This window comes from Dermochelys coriacea, chromosome 1, assembly GCF_009764565.3.
Source record: "Dermochelys coriacea isolate rDerCor1 chromosome 1, rDerCor1.pri.v4, whole genome shotgun sequence".
Classification (NCBI taxonomy): Eukaryota; Metazoa; Chordata; order Testudines; family Dermochelyidae; genus Dermochelys; species Dermochelys coriacea.
In genome coordinates, this window is record NC_050068.2 from 245,584,548 (window position 1) to 245,599,729 (window position 15,182).

General features: G+C 42.4%; 1 protein-coding gene across 2 annotated transcripts in view; it reads left to right on the forward strand.

Moving 5' to 3' along the window:
- Nucleotides 1-15,182, forward strand: part of FGD4 (FYVE, RhoGEF and PH domain containing 4) — a 174,261-nt gene that overhangs the window by 11,891 nt on the left and 147,188 nt on the right. The window contains exon 1 of one of the 2 annotated variants that reach the window (XM_038406937.2): nt 14,948-15,006. The exons of the other annotated variant lie outside the window; for it this stretch is intronic. The gene's annotated coding sequence lies outside the window, so the exon portion shown is untranslated. Of the gene's footprint in view, nt 1-14,947; nt 15,007-15,182 lie in introns of those variants that run through there. 2 annotated transcript variants of the gene reach the window in all.

Consider the following 15,182-nt stretch of genomic DNA (forward strand, 5'->3'; position numbering starts at 1 on the left):
CAATACAGATAAAACACTTGGTCTTCAGCATACACATAGAGCAGCATGCAGTACGTGACAACGGAGAGAAGGAGCATTGATCCTCTACTTTTTTTTAAAAAATCTTTAATGCCTCATACAATCTTTCAGAATTTCTTTGGCAAAATAATCCAGGAGCATGTTCAGTTATGTAAGAATATCAAAATAGACAGGCTTCTATCTGAGGTACTCATTTGGCTCCCATTATTGTAATATCTAAGCACCTTGGAGTTTTTTGTGTATTTATCCTCTCAGCACATCTGTGAGGTAGAAGTGCTATTATCCCCATTTTATAGATGAGGAACTGAGGCACAGAGGTCACAAGATTATCCAAAGTCACACAGGAAGTTGTCGGTGAGCAGGACGTGAACCCAGGGCTTCCCAGTCCTAGCCCAACTTTTGGAACAGTCTTCCAATAAAGCAGAATGGAAAGTGTCTTTAAAATTGATTCTGGGAGTATCCTGAGTCACTGGCTTTAGTAGCTTGACACCTGCCATTGCAAGGTCCAGAATATTAATTAATTTACTTTTCCCTTTCTAGTTTACCATAATTTCTTTCAAATCCAATTCAGATTGGAGACCGTGAGAAGTGTTAATCCATTTGACATGGTGCATTTGACAAAATAGGCAAATTATCTTTGAAACATGCTATAATCTAGGATCCTCAAATCCTTCTCAAGGCACAATAGGGTGTGTGAATAGGTACAGTGAAAACACAATTTGAAAACCCACTGTAAAGAGACAGACCTAACAAGCACTACTGTAAATTCGAATTATGCTGGTCAATTGAGTATTCTCCTCAGGTCTATCATGCATGCTAGATGCTTTTTCATCACACTTCTTGACGGTTGTCCTTTGTCAGTCTCGACATGTTTAAGTGATGCACTACAGGTCAGCAGAAGTCAGAGGTGCTCAATTGCTATAGCATTTTACAAAGAACTGGCTGCAGAGGAAAATTCAGTTTTCAACTGTTGTCCTTCAGTATGTGAAATGTATTTGTTTTTGTTGGACCAACACCAGCAAAACATTTCCCTCTGTGTCCCATCTCTTTCCTTACCTACTCACTAAGGAAGGAGAGAAGAAAACTGGGCAGAAATAATGGCTACTCTTGTTTGTTTGTTTGTTTGTTTGTTTTGCAATAGGTATTATGTAGAACATAAAGCTTGAATGGGGTAGGCTACCAAAGTGTATACATGCATATTTTTGGTAGTCCACTATGCGATATACAATGCAATTTGTTCAACTCTGTTCACTAGTTTGAAAACGCATATGTGACAGAAGAAAACTTAGGTAGGGGTGTGTGTGTGTGTGTGTACAAATGCTCAAGGAATTCTTCCCTTCTATCCCCCCACCTTCCATATACCACACTTGTCTAGCTTCTTTAGGTAGGGGTGGGAATGAAGGGAACCACAATGTCACTGTGTGTAAATTTCCTTTTAAAGACCCAGCTGTTAAAATACATTTTAAAATTATTTATCTATAAACTTGGTGTCTTTTAATAATAATCTGGTGGATTATTAATTTATATATTCAAAGCCCAACTTTGCCACCTTCACTCATACTGACTAGTGTCTTACTCTGCCCTGTTTAAATCAGTTTTGCTACTTGTGAAGTAAGGTATGAGTAAGGGTAGCAAAACTGGGCCTTGAACAAACAAATATATTAAATGTGGAAAAACCTGGAAAACATTTGAATAGTTATTGGACTAGTTCTAGTATCAATACTTTGTGTGTTTTGGGGGGGTTGGTACTGTAGTTTGAACAGACTTATTTTTTGCAGTGCAGGAGAGCAATGTGTGTGGAGCCAAAGAAGTTTCAGCTGCACTATTGTTTGCATTGGCTTGTGTGTGTCTGCCTCTGTAGAGCTAGGATCAGATTTCTGATAAGTGTTCTTTCCAAATAAGGTGAACAGGTGGTGGTGGTGGTTAGAAAAGAAGAAGCAGGTTAATGATTTGAAGTGAGCCACAGACTGCATTCTAGTTGCTTGATGCCAGAAGAGCTGCTCAACTGGAGGGAATTTTTCCTACATACGCCTCACACGGAAAGGTCCCTCTCTGAGAGGAGGCTGGTAACCTCTGAAAGCTGGTAAGTACAGCAGACTCATAAATGTATGTTTCTGGAGCTGGTTCATGGCAGATGGTAACAAACTGGCAGTGGCGTGTAGAGTACATGTAGCTACATGCCACATGAGAACCAGACTGTGTCCTCACTGTGGTGTATAGCTACATGTGTCAGTGAAAGGCTCTGGCAGGGGGAACCAGCAGGGAAAGACTCTGGTAGCAGGGAGCTGCTGAAGTCTTTCCCTGCTGCCTTCCCTTTGCCAGGGCCTTTCCCTGCTGCCAGAGTCTTCCCCTAGGGTGGTGGGGAAAGACACTGGTGGCAACTCCCTGCAACAGGGAAAGGCTTCAGCACTGGGACACTACACAACTAAAAATCAGGGTAGACTGGGGATGCACAGCTTAGGTGTGTCTTTACTTGCCTAAGCAGTGCCTCACCATCTCTTTGTTTATACCCGTTCTAGGCGGCATGCAGTGTATGTACTCTACATGCTGCTGGAAGTAGTGTGCAGTGTAGATTAACTCTAAAACAAAACTGGCTAAGTAGTGCTTATTCTGAGGAACCTCTGTTGCTCTCTATCCTAGTGAGCACTATATCATGTGATTTTAGTACGTTAGCAAACCATGTGTGTGTATCTGACTGGGTATAGTCCCAACGTATATACTAACTTTTTTTTATATTTCTTGACTGCACTTTTACATGGGGTTTACTGAGGACCATCATTAAACAGTAAATCATAGGCTAAGGCAGTGGTTCTCCACCAGGAGTCTGGGGCCCCCTGGAGGGCCGCAAGAAGGTTTCAGAGGGTCCACCAAGCAGGGCTGGCATTAGACTTCCTGGGGTTCAGGGCAAAAAGCCAAAGACCCACCATATAGGGCTGAACTCCAGGGCCCTGAACCTCACCCCCGGGGCTAAAACCAAAGCCTGAGCAACTTAGATTTGTAGGACCTGGACAGTTGCCGTGCTTGCTACCCTGTAATGCTGGTCCTGGCTTTTATATGCAGAAAAACAGTTGTTGTGGGACATGTGGGCCATGAGGTTTTTATAGCATGTTGGGGGAGGCCTCAGGAAGAAAAAGTTTGAGAACCTCTGGGCTAAGGTATTTCAGGAGTAATATACTTAACTGAATGAACACATTTCTTTTGTTTTGCAAGCTGATAAGTTTTTTCTTTATCATGTACAGTAATACCTGAAGCAAGGTTCCTAAAAGAACATGGTGTGAGTGATGGGGTTTGTGGGGGTTTTTTTTGTGCAAATAAGTAGTAAAGCTGCTGTGAAACAGTTATCTTTGCAGGAATATACCCGTGTAGGTTAAAACAAAACTTGTGATTTGGGTTCTTATAAGTGAGTAAGGAAAACCTTGTGTTTTAATTAAAACACATTGCTGCAATGAATGAGATTTGACCACATATTAGTGTTTCTTCTAACTATTATGTATATACATTTCTTTGTACACTTCATAAAAGGAGATTTGGTGCTTTTTCTCCCCACCCTAGAGACTATAGGAGGCTTGCTGAAACTACAGTAGAAAATCTCTGTATTTGACAGAAGTGAGTCGGTCTTTCTTTCTCCAGCAGTTGAATACAAGCACAAAGGAAGTGTATGTTGTACACAGGCTCTCTTCCCATGACTGTAACAAGAGATGCACACAGATCTTATCTATTGAATGTTCCTGAAAAATAAAGAATCCCTCACTTTTTTTTTTTAAAAGGAGGGGTGAGACTTGAGAGCAGATGAATTAGCTATAAATTTGCTGAGTAAACACTTCTAGTATTAAGATGTCAGGCAGCTTCCAGTTTCTCACCACAAAGGCTGCTTAAATGAGTTGCTGTGCAGCATTTATGGCAGCAGATGGGAATGACTTTTTTCAGTGTATTGGCTCTCAAGCAGAGGCAATTCAATAAAACAGCTTTAATGGTAATCTAAAAAATTCATGTATAAAACAACAATGGGTCAAACTAATTGCTTGTGTAACTCCACAGACTGAACTTGACCCAATGTGTTTAGCATTTCAATATGGTTAATACCTTCAGCTGTACAATATGTGATTTATAGACCTTAATCATGGACTATTGTTCTTCATGTCAACAAATAAAGGTCAAGCACAATGTCTCTTTACCATTACTAGCTAGTTTTAAACACATCCTTGCCCCCACACACCAAAATGGGAAAAACTCCTATACTGTAAGCCAGCAAGAAGGGAGATAATCTTGTTCCTTAATCTTGGTGGTGATATTCACATAATATGGTGAAGGGTACCTGTACAAGACCCTAGAGAACATCCAGACCGCATCACGTGATCCATTGTCTACAGCCAAGCCCTAAGATACAACCAGATTTGTTCCAATCCCTCAGATAGAGACAAACACCTACAAGATCTTTATCAAGCATTCTTAAAACTACAATACCCACCTGGGGAAGTGAGGAAACGGATTGACAGAGCAAGATGGGTACCCAGAAATCACCACCTACAGGACTGGCCCCACAAGAAAAATAACACCACTGGCCATCGCATACAGCCCCAGCTCAAACCTCTCCAGCACATTGACTGTTTACAACCTATCTTGGAAAACGATCCCTTACTCTCCCAGACCTTGGGAGACAGGCCAGTCCTCACAGACAGCCCCCCAATCTGAAGCAAATACTCACCAGCAACTACTCACCATACCACAGGAACACTAACCCAGGAACCAATCCCTGTAGCAAACCTAGTTGCCTACTCTGTCCCCATATCTACTCTAACATCATCAGAGGACCCAACCACATCAGCCACACCATCAGAGGCTCATTACCTGCACATCTACTAATGTTTATATGTGCCAGCAATGCCCCTCTGCCATGTACATTGGTCAAACCAGACAGTCCCTATGTAAAAGAATAAATGGACACAAATCGGATATCAGGAATGGGAACATACAAAAGCCAGTGGGAGAACACTTCAAATCTTCCTGGACATTCTATAACAGATTTGAAAGTAGCTATACTTGAACAAAAAAAAACTTCTGAAACAGACTTCAGAGAGACAGCAGAACTAAAATTAATTTGCAAATTTAACACCATTCATTTGGGCTTGAATAGGGATGGAGTGGCTGCCTCATTACAGAAGCAGCTTTGCCTCTCCTGGAATTGACACCTTCCCATCTATTGTTGGGAGTGGACTACCTCCATCCTGATTGAATTGGCCCTGTCAACACTGGTTCTCCACTTTTGAGAATTCCCTTCTCTTCATGTGTCAGTACATTTGTCTGCATCTGTAATTTTCACTCCATGCATCTGAAGAAGTGGGGGTTTTACCCACGAAAGCTTATGCTCAAATAAATCTGTTCGTCTTTAAGGTGCCACCGGACTCCTTGTTTTAGAGAACACGAAATTTTTTTAAGCTTGAGTCATTAATATCTTTGTAGAAATAGGCATTCTTTGACCTAGTTGTCAATATCTAAAGCAGAGACTACTGAACTCTGTGGACCACTGGTGTCTGGCAGAGAATAAACTGATTAAGTGGGTTGGCTGTGCCTCCTTCATTTCTAGCTGCTAAACTGCATTCAAAGGAGTTACATATATGTGGCACTTACTTTATTTTCTCCATGCTGTAGTTGTAACAGGGATATTTATTTGTCCCCTGGACCACTTCTCCCTCTACTCAGGATCAATCTCTCTAAAACATGGGCCACACTATGGGAAATGTTTGAGAACCTCTGGCTCTGAGTTGGGGGGGCTGTTACTCAGAAAACAGTAAAGGCAGTTTTCATGTCAATCTGAGAATAATGCAGCATAAAGAAGAGTAAGATTCTCTCAGGTCTCTGTTAACTACTGGGTAATACAGCAGTTTGGTAGATCAGCAAGTGGGTTGGATGGAAAAGGAAACTAGGAAAGGTGAACTTGGCAACCTTGTGAAATGATTAGATGAAACCTTTGCAAAATATGGTATGGAAATCAGTGCAGAGAAAACCAAGCTGATGACAGACAAACATGATAGGATCAGCTCAATATCGCTGTCAGTGGACAAGAGCTGGAGACAATGGAAACAGTTCAAGTATTTGGGGGCAATCATCACGGATCATAGAATCATAGAATATCAGGGTTGGAAGGGACCTCAGGAGATCATCTAGTCCAACCCCCTGCTCAAAGCAGGACCAATCCCCAATTTTTGCCCCAAATCCCTAAATGGCCCCCTCAAGGATTGAACTCACAACCCTGGGTTTAGCAAGCTAATGCTCAAGGATCAAAGGCAGAAATTCTAGCAAGAACTGCACAAACAGCAACAGTGGCAAAGCTAAAGCCATTTGGAGGAACAAACATTTCCCTGGAATCCAAATCAAAACTGCTGCTCACGCTGGTCATCTCCATTTTTCTGTCTGCATGCGAGACATGGACCCTTATGGCAGAACTTGAATGGAAAATACAGGTGGTAGAGATGAGATACTTCCGTGAAATCCTGGCCATCCCCTCCCCCCCCTTCGACCCCATCACTAATGAAGCGGTCCGCAACGTTATCATCCAATGCGCTGGGTCATATGAAGACACCCCTGACAACTGTAAAGAAGCTTACGCTGAAGTGGTACAGCCATGTAACCAGATCATCTGGCCTATCCAAGATCATCATTCAAGGGACCGTTCAGGGGAAGACATGAAGAGGTAGACAGAAGAAGAGATGGATTGGTAACGTAAGTGTGGACCAGAATGGACTTTGTGGATACTCAACCACTGACACACAATCGTCAGGGGTGGGGACAATTGGTTGGTTGCTTTATCAATGATGGTGCCCCAATGATCAGTGCGGTTATGGGAGGAGTGGTGGTGGTGATCTGACAAACTAATCAAAACATGGATTATAGAGCACTTTGAATTTTGAGTCTATATTTAGCTACTTAAATGATATTTGTCTGGGATCCTTCATCAAAGTACAGTTCCTCTGTTAATTACCTATAGCTTTGAATTTAGTTAGTAACATTAAGGCTTTGTCTAAACCACACTTTCATTGTTAACTTTTGTCGCTCGGGATGTGGGGGGGAAAAAACCATCATCCTCCAAAAGACAAAAGTTTTAATGATATGTGCCTGTATTGATAGTGCTTCATCGGCGGGAGAGCTACCACCCCTCATTGGGGATGGTTTTATTTTTGTTAGGAGAGCGCGCGCGCGCTCTCTCTCTCTCTCTCTCTCGCCTGTCGACAGAGTGGCTACACTGCATGCTTTACAATAGCAAGGCTTTAGTGGCACGGCTGTGCCACTCGAAGGTGTGAAGTGTAGACAAAGCCTAAAGCTCTGGGAAGGAATACTTAAATGATTTTCTCTGTCCCAAGTTTGTCCTCTTGCCCAATTTCCTACTCCAGTCACTTAGTGGATGGTTGATCCTTCCCAAATCAAACTAAGTAAAAGTATTGGCTCCAGTTGTATGGACTGGCCAGAAATAAACTGTCTCAGTAGTATGGCTCTCATCCTGAAGAGGACTTGGAACTGTTCGTAATGTGCTATATTTTTGATTGAAGAAGGTTTTGTAGACTGAAATTCATTATTCATCAACAGCCAGAGACCGTTAGTGCTTCTTACACTGGTGATTTTAATTAAGACTGGAGATGGTGCAACAGATGGCTTCTTAGATGCTATATGGACTAATAGCAATGCAGTTTGTTCAGCAAAGGTCAGAATCCGGTTTCATATATACTGGGAATATTTCACATACGCAGCTATATGAAAGGTATCAAATATATGTAAACATGAGTTCATAGGTATATAATAAGAGTTTGTAATGTGTAAATAAGTCTCCTATTTTAATAGTATACCCTTTCCATGTGCTGCTCTGAAAGCTTACCTCTGAATATGAAAACAAATTACAAAAACCAAAGGCCAGATACTTTAGGCAAATGCAGAAACCTTTCTGGAACAGTCAGGAACTGTTTTTCAGACTTTTTTTTTTTCCTGTGACAGCAAAATTGCTTTATTGTACTGTACATACAATGAAGTTAGGACAAACACAACCAAAACAGGAGGAACTCCACAAACTAGAGTGAATCAGAAATAACCTGAAAAGGAAGGCCTCATGAAACTCGAGTTTTTTATTTAAAATTTCTCCCTCATGTACACTGGAAAATTAGGTGGCATGAGTGATCCTATATGAGATCATCTGACAGAAGTTGTTTGGCCTAATGGCTAGGTTTTTCAAAGGAGCCTAAAGGAGGTAGGTGCCCAAATATCATTGAATTCCAGGATGAGACAATTTTGAGGGGGGGGGAACCAAATGACTGAGTGCTGTGGGAGATTTTGGGGGAGAGTTTGGAGGGATACAACTGCTTTAAGGAGTCTAAATATCTCTGGGTCCATAAATCCTTATAGCTGTCTGTTTCTTAGCCGTGGTGGTGGTATGGTGCAATCTCACAGGTGCTTAAGGGGAAGGGAGTATTTTGAGAATCTTTCATGGTTTGGCGGGCACTAGTGAGGTGGGAGAAGAAAATATTTTTGGAGAAGACATCTTATGCACATGGCGTCTACGAGAGTGACCTCCCATCCTGGCTGCAGAAAGCCCTTCTAAGTGTCATGTGGAGAATCTGAGCCTCTTGCTTCTTTGAATAAACAATCTTTCGAGCATGTTACCCGTTTTTTAAAGCATAAAAGGAACAAAATAGAGACAGACCCCTGTGACTTCCCCTGGTGTTATCTGGACTGGTGATCTGCTAGGTCACCCCAATCCTTGACTCTGGGAGCCAGCCTTACCCTGTTCTGGTATGAGAACCCCCACTCCTGGGCTGTTCACGCACAGTCTCTGGCACGTAAGCATTCACCAGGCTTTAAGTCATGTTCGTGTACCTGGCCATTGCCCATTAGTGACCCCAACAATAGCTGTTTGAAGTGTCTGGGGGGAATCACACAGAAAAGACAAGTACAGGATCTGTAAATACTTTTGCCTTTGAACTCGAAAGGAGTAGGATATCCACTGGAAGGCCCTCCTCATGGAGGCTGCGCTTTGTCTTGCCTCAGAGCCCTTCCAATCGCTCTCCATGCCTAGTACTTTGGCATCTGCACACAGTGCACTGCTGGCACCAGAACCTACCCGGCACGGTTCCCCCTCGCCAGCGCCCAAGAAGCAGGCTGTCCCAGGAGATGCAGACTACCCTTCAGCATCTTCTCAGAGCTGACCAATGCACAGTTCCACAGCCTTAAAGACTCCCATACCACCCTCCAGTTCTTGGGCCTGTACACCCTTCAACAGGCTAGAAAGCCATTCCGTCCTCTGCCTCCGTCAAGGTCGTGGAGTGTCCCCCAGTCCTGCTCCTACAGAAAGGAGACAGACGAGGGGTTTAAGTGACAGAGACTAGGGCAGCCAGAAACAGGTATTTTGAGGATGTGCCCGAGGACGGCGCCACAGCCACTGCCCAGAATCCTGCTTTTTCCTCGACTCTCTATGTTCTGTCCGGTCAGCCTGGTTGCAGCTGATCTCAGACCGTTGGAAGCTCGACACAATTTTTTTTGGGGGGGGAGGGGCGGCTACACCCTGCAATTTGTGGCTGACCCTCCCTCCCACCCCTCTTCCCTGTCCCTCTTCAGGGACCCTTCTCACAAGTAACCACTAGTGCAAGAGGTCAAGAACCTTCTGTGCCTGGGGGCAGTGGAGGAGGTCCCTCCAGACATGAGGGAAAGGGTTCTTTTGCTTTTGGAATTAGGATATAACAGGAATAGGAGGCCTCAGACCCATTCTAGACCTGCAATGCTTCAACAAATCCCTCAAGAAGTTAAAGTTCTGCATGGTCTCCCTAGCTTCCATTATCCCCTCCCTGGATCCTGGGAACTGGTACGCTGCTCTTGACTTAAAGGACACATTTTTCCCGGGGCACAGGTGTTTATATATAATTGAGCCACCACCACTTTCAATTCACAGCGCTATCCTTCAGCCTCTTGTCGGCTCAGAGTGTTTACAAAGTGTAAAGTGCCAATGGTCGCTTACCTGAGGCGCAAAGGTATCCGTACCTTGAGGACTGGTTAATAAAAGACCGATCTCGGGATCAGGTAGAGTCATCTCGACCTGGTTTGCTCCACCTGTCGCGACCTGGGGCTGTTAATAAATGAGGCTAAGTCAACCTTAGTCTTGATGCAGTGCATGGAGTTCATTGGAGCAGTACTCGACTCTACTCAGGCCAGGGCTTTCCTCCCCAAGGCCTGGTTCCTGGCCGTGGCAGACCTGATCTCATGTATACAAGATCACCCTCTCACCACTGCTCAGATCTGCCTGTGGTTGTTGGGCCACCTGGCAACCTGTACTTAAGTGGTTCGGCATGCGTGACTCCACGTCAAGCTGCTGCAGGCATGGCTGGCATTGGTCTACATTCCCAACAGACACAGCATGGACTGTGTAGACAAGGTCCCAGACCACATCCTGTCACTTTTTAATGGTGGCAAAATCCTGCATCAGTGTTAGTCCACACACTATTGGTTACCCTAGTCTCCAGTGCTTCAGACCTGGGATAGGGAGCCCACCTGGGCAATCTCAGCACACAAGGTTGTTAGTCCCACCTTGATTATTCACTACACATCAATGTCAGGGAGCCCAGAGCAGTCCACTTGGCCTGCCATGCCTTCCTACCTCACCTAAAAAGCAAGATGGTCCAGGTCCTGATGGATAATGCAGCCGCTATGTTCTATATCAACAAGCAAGCCTGGGCCAGATTGTCTGCCCTTTGCCAAGAAGCCCACAGGCTATGGGACTTCTGTGTACAACACAACATGCACCTCCCCAGCGCCAGGAATACCTCGGAAGATCTCCTCAGCAGGATCTCCTCATCTCACCAGGTGGTCTCTCCATCAGGAGGTGGTCAGCATAATCTTCCACAGGTGGGGGAACTCTCCGGGTGGAGCTGTTTGTTTGCATCCAGGCACAACAGGAAATACCATGTTTTCTGCTCCTTTCTGGGGTCTGACGGAGGCTCTGTCGGACACTTTTCTGCTCCCGTGATCAGGGGCTCTAATGTACGCCATTCCCCCAGTTCTGTTGATCCACAGAGAGTCCTTATGAATTTTAACAGAACAAGGCTGAGGTGATCCTCGTAGTGCTGGTTTGGCCACGCCAGCACTGGTTTGGCACAACACTGGATCTCATGTCCATTCCGTTACCTGCCCTCCTGCCCCTTTGTCGGAGTTGCTGGCAAGAAAGAACTGAAAAAGCATAGTCAGTGGTGCCTGATATACTGACGCATGAGTGCGGCACTCCAGGGGGCATTGCAGCCGACCCTATGGATACTGCTAAGGCAAAAGTCTCCGACTGTGTGCACGGGCACACATACATCTAGACTGGAATGGACATGAGTAACACATCTCAAAGAACAACAGTTACGAAAGGTCCGTAACCATTGGGGTTTTTTTTCATTATAGTTGAAGTCTAAGCTGTTCAACATTCTTCAAATGAAAAGTTTCACCGAAAGTGGCCTCTTTCAATTTAAAAAAAAAAAAAATTCACAAAATAGGTTTTGGCATTGTCAGCAATTTCATCATTTATGAAAAACTCTGCATGTTAAATTGTTGAAAATATCAAATGTTTGCAAATAAAAATAAATTTGCAAAACTTCTTCAATCCAATAAATGGGTCCACTTTAAACAACTGGAATTGAAAACAATTTTGAAATTTGGAAACTTATTTTGTGACAGTAGATTATCTTCAACCAGCTCTGCATAACAACCTATGGAAATTGGAACCAATTTTAGACACCTTTAAAAAATTTCTTGTAAAAATACTTATTTTAAATGTTCCTTTCTGAGGCAGAACTTCAGCATTCCAAATCTTCTTTTGAATGTTTGTATTTTGTCCCTCTTTGCGCCCCCGCCCCCCAAAAATGGTGCTTGTGACCTACTTACTATAGTTTATTGTGCTAAGGTTTTGTTTACCTCATGACCTAACTTTGGGTGTATTTTCATGTAGCAATTGTTCATCAAACTTCCTGCTAATCAGGTGTGACATTACCCAGGGTACAATCTGGAGTGATGAAAAGCAGTATTCCTGTCAATTCCCAACCTGGCTTGCCTTTTTACCTTGCTTTGCTGTCAGAGCAACCACTCCTGGTCTGTGCGCACACAGCCTCCAGAATGTAAATCACTCCCAGCTATACTGCTTGAGTGTAGTCCAGCCACTCATAAATTTTATATTACAGGGCAACACTAGCAAACTCCCAGTCCCACACTTCTCCCAGAAATGTGCATCTTGTACTACCAAGCACCTTTCTGGCCAATACAAGCTCATATGAAATTCATCATTTATTAATAGAAAATGGTATGCACAAATCTTGTTATGCCGAATGGAGTTTCCCAAACACTTCAATCCAAACACACTGGTTTAGATAAATCCACAGAACAAATGTGTTAATTACAGAAAGATTTATAAGTGACTACAAGTAATGAGGCATATAAGTCAGAATTGGTTACAAAGAAATGAACAATAAACTGCAATAACACCCAAGCAAATACAAAGCACAGGTCTCTCACCGCATGTTCTATCAGTCTTACAAGCTGAGCCTCTTTCGGTCAAAAAAGAAAAGGAGTACTTGTGGCACCTTAGAGACTAACAAATTTATTTGAGCATGAGCTACAGCTCACTTCTCTAAGGTGTCACAAGTACTCCTTTTTCTTTTTGCGAATACAGACTAACACGGCTGCTACTCTGAAACTCTTTCGGTCAGATCTTTTCCCCCAGTCCAATGCTGCTTCCTTTGTTCTTTAGATGTTTGATGCAGTTGTGGGTAGAGAGCAAGGAAGAGATGATTTGGGGGCTGTGCCTTCTTCTTTTACCGCCCTTTCTCTTGTGCAAGAATCCTCTCCAGCTGATGGTCAGGAGAGAGACTGGCAGTGTGACCAGAAACCTTAAGCTGCTTCTTTGTAAAAATGTAGATCTTTTGCCCACACCCTCTCTCCTGCTGAAGAGTAGCCACTTAATCAGGTGATGGTCCCTCCCATTGATACCTGGCTGAGGCATTGGCTAGCCTTTTGTCTGTGGGGAACTTGTTTGTAACTGCCCTCTGGAACATGTCTTGGTAACATTATAGAATCTTATATCCATTTTACCAGGACAATAATCGGCAAATCATGAGTTTTCAAATGATACTTTGTACAGTATTGTGTAATATGCCCAGAAGTGTGGGTCTATGTACAGGGCTGGGGTGGCTGCAAGGAGGTGCTGCTGCTTTATATAAAAGGCTATGCTGAAAGCTTCCATTTGGGGACATGATCCCCTTATATAATCTGTAAATTGAGAGTGCAAGTTGTTGCAAACCAGGATGTTTTTTGTTTTTACATAAAATTTATAATACTCGTTCCCACACCCTCACAAACAATTGGGAAGATTAGAGCATGTTTACAGCTGTACAAAACTGAAATTGCTTGTTCAGTATGAATTTGTATTGCTTCACCCAATTTGTGCCCTTCCCTCATCCAGAAAATTTTTTACTTTTTGTAAAATTATAGCAAACTGGTTATAGGCCTTGAAGTTTTGAAGAAAAAATGCAAACTTTTGTGTAAACTTTGAGCAAAGAGATTTGCATTGAATCTTGCCCATTGTTGCTTTGTAAAGAAAAGCAGCCTTTGTGTATCTTGGTGAAACTTTTCTTAGAATTAGCACTATTTTCAATTCTTTGAAAAAATGCCAACAAACAAGAAAACAAGTTTTTGTTTTTTTGGTTTTGTTTTGCTTCACGTTACTGATGTTTTATGCACCTGTATGTTGTTGCTGCTTTAGAAATGGTCACTTGTTTTTAAAGCAACCATCAGCTGTCAGGGATGGTTTATTGATGATGATATTCACTGTTTCCCACAGAAATATTAAGCAACCTATAAATACTAAGTAACCAAATGACTGCATATTAATGAAGTACAGTCCAATGATGTAGCTGCTAAATAAATGCATTTAACAAAAGAATACGCTTTCCATTCATCCAAATGTATGCTGAAATAAGTCCAGTTAAGTAGAATACTAGATAAAAGCACAGATCAGTTCAACATGTATACCGTGCAATGAGAAGAGTATAACAAGTGTTCTTAGAAAATTTATATGGTATATGGATATGTTTTACTGTATAACTTGTCTTTGTTGAATGTATACCTGTCAAAAGCAAATTCTTAGCAGACTACTAGTACTGACATGTTAAAGGGAAGCTGAAAATTCTTAGATATTTCAGTTTCCAGATTTGACCTATGAAATCAGGATCACAATTAGAGTGCATAGGTCAGGTGTTTTACGTGTGATGCATCCCTTTTAATATGTAAATTGCCCACTTGAGAGGGCAGCTGTATGTTAGTAACATTACTGATTTTTTAACCTTTAGGATTTGAAGAGAAATTCTGAAAGGTTAATAGACACCCTTTTATTTGTGTCTGACAATCTTATGACATGATACACTTGAAGTAGAAAGGATTGTTATTTCCCTACACAAAGACCAAAATACGTATTTTAGATTAAGGGAAACAAAAAATAAACCAGTTAGTGTGTGCATCTGTCTCTCAGATGCTTTTTTTGAATCCCCTTGCAACCTTGCCCTCTAGCAGAGAGGACAGGCACTTACATTTAAAGACACCGGACAGTGAAAAGTTTGAGTAGCAGTGAAAAGAGAATCAAAGCTATAGATACTATAAGTAAGTGAAGAGGCTCCCACCTTCCTATTTTGTCTTTACTCAAATGTGTATGTTCAAAGGGTTTTATTAGTGCGGTGACTTTTTTTTCTGAAAAGTGCAATGATCTTCCAGTGGCAAGACTGTTTTAGTCTTGATCTTGGAAGCCACAAAGGAAATGAGACTGCTAGTCCTGTCAGTATGTAGTTGTATGTATGTCCTGCTTTGGGTGTCTCAATATTCAGTGTGAACAGGAAATGAGCTGAGCTAAGTTTAAAAAAGAGCCATATTTGAGGTTAAACAGCATAAATGAATCCAGCTGTTTCTTAGCAAATGTTCTGACTGTCTTCACTGGTAAGTTAATCTATTGTTTTGGCAGGATGAAGGTGCTTCAGAATTATAAGAACTATTGATCATTTTTTCTGAAGGAATATTTGTCCTACTATGGTTCTGCAGATGTTTAAGTTAGAAAGTTTTTTAACACAATATAAAAGAAATGCTATATGTATTAACCAAAGTGTGACTAATAC